Source organism: Rhinolophus hipposideros, assembly GCF_964194185.1.
Source record: "Rhinolophus hipposideros genome assembly, chromosome: 9".
In the NCBI taxonomy this organism is placed as follows: domain Eukaryota; kingdom Metazoa; phylum Chordata; class Mammalia; order Chiroptera; family Rhinolophidae; genus Rhinolophus; species Rhinolophus hipposideros.
Genome location: NC_138055.1, coordinates 82438366 through 82453419, shown reverse-complemented (window position 1 = coordinate 82453419; position 15054 = coordinate 82438366).

Genomic DNA, 15054 nt, shown 5'->3' with positions numbered 1-15054 from the left:
CGCTTAGTGCCTTGGTATTATAGTCTGTAGATAGATGAAAATCATTTCTACCCAATTAGATTTCAGGGGGCATCAGAGCTGAAGCAAGTAAAGAGCTTATCCCTGCCTGCCATGTCGAAGGTGTTCAATGAAAGCAGTCCTTCTGTATTGATGGGAAGATGATGCCATTTGCCACATGGTTAGTATAGAAATTCTGAGAGCATGGAGGGCAGCGCTCCAGTTGTCCCCAATGATTTCATTCTCTTTTGTTCATGTGGCACTGAGCAGTTTAGGCAAAATGACAGGACGAGAATACCTGAACTTACACCTCGGTCTGAGTCCAGGAAGTGCTAAACCTCTAAATCTGAGAGCGTTGTTGCTGGAGCGATTAAGCAAAGATGGTAACTGCTTTCGAGACAGCAGTGATACCTGCTAATAACCATTAAATGCAGAAAAAAATGTTTCAAAGCTGTTTGTTACCGCATTCCACAGATAATTGTTGAGTGCTTATGATGTGTTCAGCATTATGCTGTAGTTTTAAGAATAGCCTTACTGCTTGCTCTCTTCTCAAGAAAATGTGACAACAGCATCTGCATCCATTTCCAAAGCACCTCCCTCCCCCCTTAGGGCTCTAGCAAGATAGTGATAAAATGAATAGCGCATCCTCACTGGGATTATTTTGAAACAATTACTTTTGGCTACAAATGCCAAATCATGAGAGTCATGTCAGAGCCTCCAGAGGCCTCAACACGCAATAGCTATGATCTTCTTAAGATGTCTAAATGAGGAAAAGCTTAGAGAACACCCCGGCGTCTGTCTGCGTCGCCAAGAGAATGAGACAAGCCCAAGTAATCAGTTTAGAGTATTCAGTCTACTTAGCAAGAGTGGAAAAAGAATAGAGAAACTTGGCCCAACACACTATAAGTCAAGTCTCTGGGTTATTAGTGACAAGTCTTTAAATGTCACAAATGAATGTCAAAATGGTGCTTTCCAGAATTCCCGAATGTTCATGCAAAGAGCTCTAGGCCTGCAAACATGTGCAAGTAGATATGAAGGCTTGGTTTCCTCATGAGGGATGAGAATAATGAGCTTGCTATGACTGTCAAAGTGAATGTTTTTTATAATTAATAGGGTTCAGTAAAACCACACATTACTACTATTATTGTTATCATCGTTTACTGACACAGAGATAAACAGTTACTGGAGCCATTTGCATAACTTCCATTAGTGAGGCCTTGAATGCCAGGCTTAAGGGAGTAGATTGTGTCCAATCAATAATAGATTGTTTTGTTTTGTTTTGATTTGTCTGTTTATACCACAGGATTGTATTCTTTTGGCTGAGGTTTTAGCAAGATTAGCAATCATCAGCAGAAAGAGATAGATGGTGGGAAGAGAGAAGGGAAATGGAGCCTGATTGATCAGAAGACAGGCCTTTAGAAGACTCTCCTTCTTTATGTCTCCAGAAAAGCCAACCCATACATAGTGCAGTTTGTGACTGTGATGCCAGAATACTATGCAAACTTCACATGCAAGTGAGCCACCTCATTAGCATCCCTACATGCTAATGAATTTCAGGAACTTGCTTCCACCCTGGTGTGAAAGGGTGGACAAATGGTCAACAGAAGAGGCAGACTAACCATGACAAGCACGTGTGGCTACCCAGAGCTGCAGCACAGTGAGTGCTGAGAAGGCTGCAGTCTGCAGGGTGAACAGGCAGCATCACGCACAGGCCATACAACCAGGAAGAGCAGAGGGTCTCTTGGGGGAGGGGGGGCTGAGCACCCAGTAGGTAGGACACAGTCTTCCCAGTGACACTTATGCACATGGAGGGACACACCATCTGGGCAGCATTTTTATTGTTACTGCATTGCTTTGACTTTTTGCTTTTTTAATATAAGAAACAGAGATTTATATATGGTCTAGATATAGCTATACACACACACACACACACACACACACACACACACACACCACAAATTATGCTATTGCAAAACACAGATGTAATGCCTCCACTGAACTCTGCAAAGAGTTTTTTTTTGAATTTATAGCTGATTGCCTTGGCAAGGAATCATTTGCTTTCATAACTTGGTGGAATATTTTCAGATCACAATGTATCCTTTTGTTCTCAGGACCACTTCATTACATACATCAGTGAGATGGCATGTTTTCACTTTCTGTGCTCAACAGAAGCTGAATTTTTAATAAAGAGAAAATGGAAAAGTAGGGCACCATTAAAATACAGAATTCCTTTCCTGATTGGTTTCTGATGTTTCTTCCCCCCACCTTGGGAATAATCTTTTGCAAAGAAAAAGACTCTGGTTTCTTTTGGGGGAAACATAGCAAATACCAGAGTTGCAGAAATTAACACATAGGTGCTCCTCTTGTAACAAAAAACTCAAAATGACACTTTTTACCCTCTTCTAAAAAAGTCACGTTTGCTAAAATATTGCACCATTTGGCAGATAAACATGTAACGTTAACATTGCCACAGAGGCAGGAGCAAGTATGCCAAACTTTCTAAGGTTTTGGTAGTGTCATAACACTCAATGCTTCATTTTCCTGGCCTTTGTCACGCAGTAGCAATTTTGGACACTCATTAAATATTTATGTCACTGCATATGTTTTCTAGGTCTATAGGTTTGTTTTTATAAATAGGAAAATACTAGGAAAAGTTATCCAAAGCTTTGTTTCTTTAAAGAAATGCCTCTCTAAAAATGAAATAATTAAAAATAGAAAAATTTTGCTAGAATAAACTAATCATACTAATCCAATTCCTTTCCTTGTCAGACCCGGGTAATCTTAGGGATATGGTTAATGCCTTTATGTTTGATCAACCTTGATAATGACTGATTTATCATTACTTTTTTATCAAGGTTCCAATTTTGCCTCACAGGATGTGCTCACCAATTGACTGGAAAACTGTTGGAGCCAATGGTACCAATTTTCAGCCCTCTAACCCTTTGTCACAACGAGAAGGAAGTCAACAACCTAAAATCCAATTCGGTTTTCTCTCAAGGAAGTTTTAGAGATGCCCATTCTCAGGGTGACCCTTTTATCATAATTGCTATTATCAGTAACAGTGATGATAATTATGCACCAGTTAGCACTCTGAAGTAGCAGACGTATTTGCTGATAGCTATGTTTCTCTTGGGCTGCTCATTCATTAATTTATTCAACCAAAAAGTATTTATTGAATAACTGTTATGTGCCAGGTATTGTTCTAAATGCTAGGGGTACAGAGATTAGTAAACTACCATCTCTTCCTATAAGTCACTCACAGTTTAGGACCAAAAACTACAATGGAAATTGACAGCATACATCAATGCTATAAACATGTGTATCCTAAGTGTTCCATTTAAAAGGGGGGAACAAGTGGTGGATTATGGTTGCTGGGAAGACTTCACAGAGCATGTGACAGTTTCATACTCAAGGTGGGACTGGAAGGATGAATGAAGAGGTAAAACATTCATTTATTCATTCAATAAGTATGTATTGAGTGCCTGCTACATGCGAAATTCTGGCAATACAAAAAAAAAGAATCCTGCCTTCATGAGGCTTTTATTACACTGAAAGGAAAGTGGTAAAATTAATTAATTAATACATAAAGTTTTCCAGGTGATTATAAAGTTCTTATGAAGAGGAAAACAAAAACAAAAAAACCAAAGAGAAGATACCAGGAGTGTCAGGAGAGTTCCAGTCAAGATGGTGGAGTAGGTAAACGCTCCCCTCTGCTCATGACCACATCAAAATTATAACTAAACTACAGAACAACTGTCATTGAGAATCACCTGAAGTCTAGCTAAACCAAAGCTCTAATTAGGACACAAAAAAGAAACCACTTCAAAACTGGTAGGAGGGACAGAGACATGGAACAGGCTAGTCCCAACACTACATGTGACATTAAAAATTGGGAGGGATATCTCTGCTACAGAGGTTTCCCCACCAGAGGAACAAAGGGGTCCCAGCCCCTGGGCTCTCGAGCCTAGGGTTTCAGTTCTGGGGAGAGAAGTACCCATAACTTCTGTTTATGAAACCCAGTGGAAGTTGTGACTGAGTGACACTAGGGCTGCTGGAGTCCCAAGCACTCCTCTTAAAGGACCCACACACGGACTTATTTGCTGATGGACTGACATGCTCTGAGCTCCCGTGCGGGGGAAGCAGTTCGAAAGGCACCAGGGACACAGGGGGAGGAAGTGAATTGTCTGTCTTCTGGGCGAGAGCTGGAGGGGCAGTTTTCTCCTGGACACAGGAGCTGATGGAAGCCATTGTTCTTTCTTGAGCCCTCCTCCCTCCCAGTGTGCAGACTCAGGCAGCCATCATATCTGCATCTCCATCAACCCAGCTAACGTTGTTTGTTTGCCCCACTCTAGTGATTCAGAGACCCCACCCCACCCAACTTTCTGGCACACCCAGAAAAGCCACTTCCACTGGTTTTTCTGTACAAGTGGCCAGCATTGGCTCATGCTACAGACTTTCCTAAAATCTCAAATGTTCACAAAACCCAAACAAGCATAATCTGGCTTCAGCATGTCCCATACCTCTGGCTGAGCAGCCCTAAGCCCAGCACCAGCCATAGCCAGCCTTTGTTTACAGCTTGGCCTCTTGAGGTACCTCTAAGCACAGTGTAGGGGGTGGTCATTGCTTTGTGGTCCATGTCAGGTGGCCCAAGGCAGGGCCCAGGCTGTGGCTGAACTTGGCTTGCAGTGGGTCCCCTCCCATGAGACCCTGGGGCTGGCATGCCCAGTGGCCAGCCTCAGACCAAGCTGGAGCATCACCCAGCTGCCTTCAAGGCTGACACACCCAAAGGGCAGATTGAGCAAGCACCAGAGCACTGCTAAAGTGAATCCTGCTTTGTAGGATTAACCCCTGTACAATGGCAACTCTACTATAGTCACAGCCAATACTCACCACCAGTCAGCCCGAGGGTCAGTCCCTCCAACTGATGTACAAACAGCCTCCAAGGCTCAAATACAATAGGAGGGCACATACAACCCACACAAGTGTCATACCTGGAACACCTACTTCTGTTGATCAGGGAGACTGTGCCACTGGGCCCCACAGGACACCTACTACATAAGGCCACTCTACTAAGACTGAGAAACACAACAGCCCTACCTAATATATAGAAACAAATACAGGGAGGCAGCCAAAATGGGGAGACAAAGAAACATGTCCCAATTAAAACAACAGAACAAAGCTCCAGAAAATGAATTAAACGAAATGAAGATAAGCAACCTACTAGACAGAGTTCTAAACACTGGTTATGAGGATGCTCAATGATCTCAGGGAGAACTTCAACAAAGAGATAGGAGACATAAAAATGGAGATAGAAAACATAAAGTGATCCAGTCAAAAATAAAGAATTCAAGAACTGAAATGAAGAATACATTAGAGAGAATCGAGAGTAAATTAAACGAAGCAGAGGATAGGATCAGTGATTTAGAAGATACGAGAGCAGAAAACACCCAATCAAAACAGCAAAAAGAAAAAAGAATCAAAAATAAATAAATAAATAAGGAGAGTTAAGGGGCCTCTGAGACAACATCTATTGTGCCAACATTCACATCATAGGGGTACCAGAAAGAGAAGAGAGAGAGCAAGGAATTGAAAACCTATTTGAAGAAATAATGATAGGAAATTTCCCTAACCTGGTGAAGGAAATGAATATTCAAGCCCAGGAAGTGCAGAAAGTCCCAAACGACATGAACCCAGAGAGGCCTACACCAAGACACATCATAATTAAAATGCCGGAAGTTAAAGACAAAGAAAGAATCTTAAAATCAGCAAGAAAAAAATCAGTTTGTTATCTACAAGGGAGCTCCCATATGACTGTCAGCTGATTTCTCAACAGAAATTTTGCAGGCCAGAAGGGATTAGCAGAAAATATTTAAAGTGATAAAAAGCAACCAAGATTAGTCTACCCAGCAAAGCTATCATTTCGAATGTAGGGACAGATAAAGATTTTCCCAGACAAGAATAAGCTAAAGGAGTTCATCACCACCAAACGTGTATTACAAGGAATGTTAGATGGACTTCTTTAAGATGAAAAAGGTCAAAAATATGAATAACAAAATGGCAATAAGTACATATCTATCAACAATTAATGTTAGATGAACTTATTTAAGATGAAAAAGGTCAAAAATATGAATAACAAAATGGCAATAAGTACATATCTATCAACAATTAATTTAAATATAAATGGAGTAAATGCTCCAATCAAAAGACGAAGTGTGATTCAATGGATAAGAAAAACAAGACCACTACATATTCTGCCTACAGGAGATTCACTTCAGGTCAAAAGACACACACAGACTAAAAGAGATAGAAAAAGACGTTTCATGAAAATGGAAACAACAACCAAAAAAGCTGGGGTAGCAGTACATATACCGAAAAAATTGACTTTAAAACAAAGGCTATAACAAGAGACAAAGAAGGACCCAGTAATCCCATTTTTGGGTATCCAAAGAAACCCAAAACGCTACTTCAAGGGGAAATGTGCATCCATATGTTCATTGCAGCTTTATTTACAATAGCCAAGATATGAAAGCAACCTGGGTGTCCCTGAATAGATGAATGGATAAAGAAGAGGTGGTACATATATACAATGGAATATTACTCAGCCATAAAAAATGAAATTTTGCCATCTGCAACAACATCAATGAACCTAGAGGGTACTGTCTGGAGTATAGTAAGTCAGACAGAGAAAGACAAATGTCATATGTTTTCACTTATAAGTGAACAACATAATTTAAAGAACAACATAAACAAACAAATGAAACAGAATCAAACACATAGATACAGAGAACACCTGGAACACACTACCTCTGGTGATCGCTGCCAAATGGGGAGGGATGGGTGAAAAAGAGGAAGGAATTAAGAAGTACAAATTGGTTATTGCAAAGTAGTCATGGGGATCTTGGGTATAATATAAGGAATAAAGTCAATAATATTATAATAAGTATGTATGGTGTCAAATGAGTACTAGATTTATTGGGGTGATAGATGAGAGAGGTGTGTGAGGGCAGGGTGAAAAAGGTGAAGGTATTAAGAAATACAAATTGATAGTTACAAAATAGTCATGGGGATGTAAAGTAAAGTACAAGGTATGTAGTCAATAATATGGTAATAAATATGTATAGTGCCAGGTGGGTACTAAACTAGTCACAGGGGTCACTTCTTAAAATACATATATATATGAATAACAAAATGGCATATATATATATATATATGTCTAACCACTATGCTGTACACCTGAAATTAATATAAAATAATATTGAATGTCAACTGTAATTGAAAATTTTAGAAGGTGGCGGGGAGAGGTGAAGGGGAATAAGAGTTTCCAATTTCCAGGTATAAAATTTGGCATGCAATACACAGCATAGGAAATATGGTCAGTAATATTGTGATAGTGTGGTCTGGTTTCAGGTGGTTCCTGGACTTAACATAGTTATCAGTTCTCTAGGTATATAAATGTTGAATAACTATGGCATACACCTGAAACTAACATAATATTGTATGTTAGCTATATTTTAATAAAAAAAAACAAAAGAGTGTCAGGAGTTGGAAGAGTTACAATTTTAACTAGGTGGCTAAAGAAGCCTTCTCTGAGATAATGACATCTGAGCAGAATCCTGAAGGAAGTAAGGGGACAAGCCATGAAGATACCTAGGGACAGAGCCTTTCAAGCAAAGAGAACAGCATGTGCCAAATCCCTGAGGCTGGAACATGGCTGCCATTTTTGGGAAACGGCAAGGAAGCTAGTGTGGCTGCTGCACAGTAAAATGAGAACTAAGAGTTGAGGAGTGCCTTGGGAATGACTCTAAGGACTCATGCTTCTACTGTGGATCCTTTAGAAAGTCAGTGAAGGGTTGGAGCACAGTGATATGATCTACCTCCCATTCTAAAAGTACTGAGAAAAGACTGTAAGGGGAAAAGAGTAGAAGTAGAGATACCAGTCGGGAGGTTACTGCAGTAATTCAGGCTGGAGCTGGGTCTTGTTCCTGGAAGTGGCAGTGAAGATGATAAGAATTGATCAGTTTCTGATACATTTTGAAGGCAGAATCAACAGGAGTTATTGATAAATTTGATGGGGGTCATGAGAGAAGGGAATCACATATGTCTGCAAGGAGGATTTTAGCTGGAACTAGAGCATAGAGCTCACTGTAGAGCTCACCTCAGTTAAGAGAGGGTGAGAAAATTTTGATCATCTCTCTGTGTTAGGATCTGCATGAAGGAAGGAGGGTAATGAAACACTACTGTTCAGCATGACCCACTTGCACCACAAAGAGGCATTTCTCCACAATTTAATAAAAACAAAACTCCATCCTCAGCAGAGAAGAGACATAGTGAATAGTGAAACATCTATGCTCATTGACAAAGACAAATAAGAGAAAATGTCAAATGATGTCAAGGATTGGATGTAGCCCTCCCTCCTCAAATTTCCAAATGATTCCAAAATAAAAAGCAAGACTGAGTAATCATCAGTTACATAAAGTTGGCAGGAAACAGAATGTATACAAAGAAAAACTACTGAGTAAAGTTAATTACTCTAGGAATACCTACATTGGCAAAGGAGGAGAAAAGGTCTCAAACTGGAATATAACAGTAAGTTATAAATACAAAAAAACATGGTGCACAGAAAGGAAAACACCTTGAAGTAGGAGTGGAAAGGTCTCAATTCGCTTCCTAACTTTTATCTTTTAGCGAATTAGTTAACTCATAACTTTAAAACAGGGATGTTTTTACGCCCACAATATGTGCTGATGTGCTAAAGAGTAAAGGTTAAATATTACATGTAAAATTGCATTTAGATTTCAATTTTGCTGAGGATAAGAGGTTTTCTTTTTTAAAAAATCAAATATGACTAAATAATTGAGTAGAAGAATAACTGTTAAGATTTTTTCCAATGATTCAGTCTTTATTTATTAAGCACATATTATGCACCCCCCACTATTCTAGGCAATAAGCAGATAGCAGTGAACAAAATAGCTGCAGACCCTGACTTCACAGGGCTTGTTATCTTACAGTGAAGACAGATATTGGACAGGTAATAGTGGAATTAAACATGAGCTTCCTCTAATCTCTTACTTGTGACAGGCCCCAGGCCACCAGGTGTGGAGAGCACACATTCATTCTCTTACAACATTAAGAGTGTTTGGGGGAGATTTTTGATGAAAGCTGACTTACGCTATGAATCTCAATAGCATGGAATTGAAAAGGTATTTAGAACTGTGTTAATCAGATCCTCTGAAAAACAGTTTCCAAGAATGGATTAAATGTGCAAGCATTTTATTAGGGGAAATGCCTATGAGGAAAAAAGTGGGAGGAAGTGGAAGGAGACTGGAAGAGCTATCAGATCAGGATGAATGCAAGTATGACTCCAGTGAAAGAGAAATGGACGGGAGAGAAGGTTGAGTGGAAACATGCTCATTTGCCATGCAATCTAAGGAAGTTTTCTCCTTAAACGGAAGTCGGCCCCCATTTCCACTCCTGCTGCCCTCATTTACTGGCTGGGAGCAGCATAGCCTCTGTGTAAAAGTGGAGGAGATAGTTGTCAGAGCACAACTGACAATAGCAGCTGGGTCTTCAGTATATGCTGCCAGGCTCTTTGGTCAATGACGCTCCCTGTGGTAGAAGGTCTTAGAGGTATATTCTCATGACTGTTGAAAGATTCTTTTTTTCTTAATTAGCGTAGTCTTTGGAGTCAGAAATAACCTTGGTTGACTTCAGTCTCAGCCACTTAATAATTTGGTAGCATTGGGCACATTACTTCTGAGTCAATTGTAAAGGTTAAATAAAACAATATCTGTAACGTACACCACACAGTGCCTAGAAAATAAAAGGTGATCCGTAAATGTCAGACCTGTCGTCTTTTCCCTGTAGCTGCAGAATGCAGCATTCATTTGTTCAACATGCATTTTTCAGGATATACTATATGCAAGGTCCAACGGTGAGTGTGTAAGGGGCCTAAGACATTGTCTCTGCCTTCAAAATTGATTGAGTAAAAAATGTAAAAGTATAAAGCACTGCTAAATGCTAAAATGGAATAAAGAAGCAGGATCTTCAGCAGGAAAAGGAGCATTGACATCTTGCTACTTGATTTGCTGCTAAAGTTGGCGGCTCAATAATTCTTAGAAGCCATTCTACCTTCCCAAATGTTGTGAGTTTACGATACTTGGATGTTTATAAACTTGGATGACTGTGCTGATGTAAATGTGGATTTATAAACTCAAAGCTGGGAAGACCTTTAGTGGAGTACTGATGGTGCGTCTTTGTATACCCAGCCTTTGCCATCTGAATATCTGAGTTTCCCAAACCATTTTGTTACGCACACCGGCTCCTATCTGAATTATATGCATGTTACACTGGAGAAAGGGCCACGTGTCAGTTTGCCCCAAGAAAGCTTCCCAGAAGCCCTTTCAAGACCCTCTTATTGGCAAGGCAGAACATTTGTGTTACTGCTCCAGGCTTGTGAATCTGTGTTTAGTGCATCCAGATGGTGCCCAATTGAAACCAACTAAATATGACTTCACTATACTTCAATGATGCAAGCACGTTCTTTCCAAGAACACAGATAATTCAGTGAGTATTCTAGGGAAAAGATTATAATAATAATTCATCACGTGAGGCTCAATTGGAGCTGAGAGAACCAGTGTCAGTTCTCAGCAAGGTTGTAGACTAGCTCTATAACATTGTGAATGTTATTTGCCGTGTCTTGGTCTCGTGTCTTCACCTGTGAAGTCTGTGTCTGCAGGCTAGTGAGTGGGGTGTGGGGGGCAAAGAAGGGCAGCTGTCAGTGTTACTGGGTACCTCAAACGTGTCAAGTACTAAGTTAGGAGCTTTGGGGTCATCGGGTGATCATCTCAAGCCTCAAACAACTCTTTGAGGGATCATTCATTTGTTTATGCTTTCTCTCAATAAACTTTTATTTTGGGTTTACTTTGTCCTTCCTAGTCGCTGTGTTAAGTGGAGGGTGTAGGATAGTGAAGTGAACCCAGTTCCTCCCCCGTTGTACCATGATCACCGTTTCACAGATGAAGACATTTGAAGCTAACGGAGATCAGCTATGCTGGTAGTTAGTGGTGGAAACTCCAAAAAACATCTCACTCCAGAAAACAGGGCTCTTTCTTCTACAGCCACCAGTGCTTCTCAACCTTTTGATGATAATAATGAGTGCCTCCCTCCCCCAACAGACCCTTCCTAGACATTTTTTTTTTCACTGAATTGCTCCTCCCACCTCCATGAAATAAATAGGCTAGAGCTTTGGAGAGCTGTAATAACTAAGACATTTTCAGCCCTACCCTCCCAAACCAGTTCTCACCAGGTGGCGTCCCCCCTTGAGAATGCATGCCCCTCATCCTTTCCTTTAAATCCTTATAGACACTAATGTTCTAGTCCCTAAAGCGTTAGAATTTATTTTTAAAGTATGAGACATGGTCCCTACTGTCAAAGAAATTACAATCTGATTGATGCCATTGGGTTTAACAAAACCCCCAGGATTCCAATTCTTAATATATTTATGATTATTAGAAATTACAAAGAGGAAATGAACTACCGATTCAGTAAACAAGGAAAGGTTTCATCAGAATAGGTTACTAAGTAACCGTGTAGTGATCACTACATGACATGTCTTATAAAACAGGGTAGGTTCTTTCTTATCTTGAAAATCTAAGAGAATGGATCTGTTAGCAACCACTCCAGTGGGTTTTCGTTGCCTCCGGTGGGTCGGTGACTTTTACATCCGCACTGTCTGCTGGAAGGCATTGCTAAAATTCATTTGGCTTACCAATGGGCTCATTATAAATAATATAGGCTCCTCCTGTATCACTCACCTCCTCCACGTTAATGACACTGAATGGGCACACCAGGGGTTCTTCTTTTAGTCAAAAGAAAAAAATTTGATGAATCCATTGCTTACAGGCAGAAGGGGAAAAAAGCAATTCAAAACCACACTTTGAAATGAAATCTTCTGTGGTCTGAACAAACATGACTGTCAGTTCTTTTATGTGTTTCCAACATTGCCACAATTAATATTTTAAAGGAGCTTCACAGGTGACATATTTAGAAACAGAAATCTTAATATTCCTTTCCTGGTACCACATCCCATTGCTCAGCAAAGCAGAGGGAACCCCAGCAAAGCAGCTGTGGCCCTGCCAGAGGGACATGGATGCGTGATGGCAAGGGCTTATACTTGAGCCTCTGTAAAGCCCTCTGCTGTTCCCCTCTTGGAGGGATGCCCAGGAAGCTGAGGAAATAGTTCCCCTCTCTACCCCTCCACCGGGCTATGCCCAGCACCCCAGGGGATAACCACAGTTATTTACAGATAATCCCCCCTTGGAAAGGTCAGATTTTACGATGTGTTTATGACCCTCTCTGACCAAATAAGTTCACTTGCATTGGATTCTCTGGGGGGTAGTTGTAAGTAGATTCAGTTCATTTCTAAAACCATGTGCCTAGTAAAGGCAGGAGAGGCTGGGCTACAGCCAGCTGAGAAGGCTAAGAAGCTGACATTTAAAGGCCCCCCTTCGTTCCTCCCATCTACTCTTCCCCTGTGTTAGAGGAGAGTTTTACCTGTCTCCAGTCACTGCTTTTCATTAATGCAGAAAGATCCCGAGAGGTCTATTTGCATACTAGTCACTTGCCATGCCTTTGATGGCCAGTGAGGAAATCCAGAGTCACAGATCAGCTTGCAAATGTGTATCGGGCAAGGGCATAGGGTCCTGCTTGGCCAACCCTTTTGCAGCTGAGTCCAGGACCAGCCTGTGGGACTGACTGACCCTGTGCTTTGTTCATTGATGCCGTGCCCCTGTCTTCAGCCCTCACCTCCACACAGATGACTCCCGCATGTTTCACTTCAGGCCCCCTCTCACACAAGTTCCAGAGCCACATTTTCAACTCATGGCTTAATGTTGTAAGAGCATCAAACTACATATACCTAAAACTAAGCCCTCAAGTCTATCCCCCCAAAACAAATATGCACATTTCTATTTCTACAAATGGCAACATCATCGCTCTAGTTACCCAAGCTCAAGGGTTGGGAGTCTTCTCCAATTCCCATGTTAGCAGTCTTCCCAGGCCTGCCCACCTCTACCCAGCCAATGATCTTGCTTCCCTCGCCCTCACATTATACTTATGCTCCGTAGTATCTCCTCTGTTGCCTCAGGAAAGCAGTCAAAGACCTTCCCCCATGATTTTGATCCAATCCTTCTCTCATCTCCTCCAGGACTTGAATCCATCCATTATCTCATCTCTGTAAATTCTCTCCCTCCTACCAGCTCTCTATTCAGTAAGACTTGGAAAGTTTCTATCTGTGTCTTCACTCTCTCATTTACCATCAGAGCTCTTTCATCGTCCCTAAAATTAGAAATAATATTTTCCTCACAGAAAGTGGTGAGGATAATCCAAAATAATCAATACAAAGTGTTTGGCTCATTGTAGTCACTTAAGTCACTTACTTATTCAACAAAACCCTCATTAGTTTCCAAACACTGAGCTAGGCACTAGGAATAATAATGACATTTATGGGTCCTCTCATATTAACTTATTTAATAATCACAACATATAGTTAAAAGTATTATTAATTGTAGAAGTAGTTGCAATGATTATGCTCAATGAAGATAACAAAGCCTAGAGAAGGTAAGGTCATATAAAAGTTAAACCCAAACAGGTTTTAACCACTGCACTATGCTTCCTCTAAGAATGTCACAGTCCCTGGTTTCGCGTGTCCTACAGACAAGTAAACAATTACCACACAGAGTAGTCAGTGCTGTGATTCAAAGAGTTTTGAGGTGTGATGGGAACATAAAGAAAGGACAAATATTTACCGAGAGGGTCAGGAAAGCTAAGTTTGGGGATACAAATGTTAGTTTCCTTTTCTTTTGGTGGTCCTGTCTCTGTTCAGTGACTCTAATCTCATTGCCAGTGTAACCAAAGTACAGCTCTAATCCTATCATTCTCCTGCCTAACACCCTCAGATTTTCATTGCCTCTCCTGTGAAGTCCAAGCTCATAAATTGGCATTCTCATCTTTTTCCCACCTGGTGTCCAGATCCTTCCCTGTGCTCCTGTGTCTTTCTCCAGGAGGCCCTTCCTCCTATTCTATTGCCAAATCTTTCCTATTTTTCAGAACTCAAACTATTACTCTTCCTTTAAGCCTTCACTAAATTTTCATCTGAACATCATTGCTCTGTCCCCATGACCTCATTTCTTTCAGTCTTGTATTAAAGGTTTTTATCTTTATGTACACACATTACCTCTCCTACTGGATTCACATCCTTGAGGGAAAAGACATCTTTTGCATCTTTATACAAGACACAATGCTAAATGGAGATCCAGAAACAAGGAATCTTCCAGGACTCCTATGTCTCTCACGTCTCTCTCTGCTCTTCCCTTCATCCCAATCACTCACCTCACCAAATCCTATCCTCATTTCCTCCTAAGTAGCTCTTATGCCATCCACTCCTCTCTATTCCCACTGCCCCAGCTTTAGTTGAAGCCATTATCTCCTTACCTTAAGTCTGCATTACTTGAATCAGCAAACTTTTACTGTAAAGGGCCAGATAGTAGATATTTTTTGTCTTTGTGGGCCATACAATCCGTGTTGCAACTACTCAACTCTGCACTGGTAGTATGAAAGCAGCCATAGACAGGACATAAACAAAAGGGTATGGCTATGCTTCCACAAATCTTATGTATAAAAACAGACTGTTACTAGGTCGGATTTGGCCTGGCAGTAGTTTCTTAACCCCAAATTTATATAGATGCCGAATTGTTCCCAGCACTTGCATTCAAATCCATCATCTTGGCCAAGTCAAAATGATGTTTCTAACTACAGATCTGGTCACATGTTCCCCAAAGACCTATAATAAAATTGGCCTATGCCTTTATTATAAATCTCATGTCCTTCCATATCGTATTCCACACTCCCACCTCCACTCTCCCTTGTATCCATCTGACAATTCCTCCACTCTCCCTTGTATCATCTTCCAAAATCTAGCACAGAGTTCAGTTCTTCCATAAAGTTTTCCCCATGGCCACTGACAAAGCTGGTTACAGACTCTTCTCCTCTATTTCTATA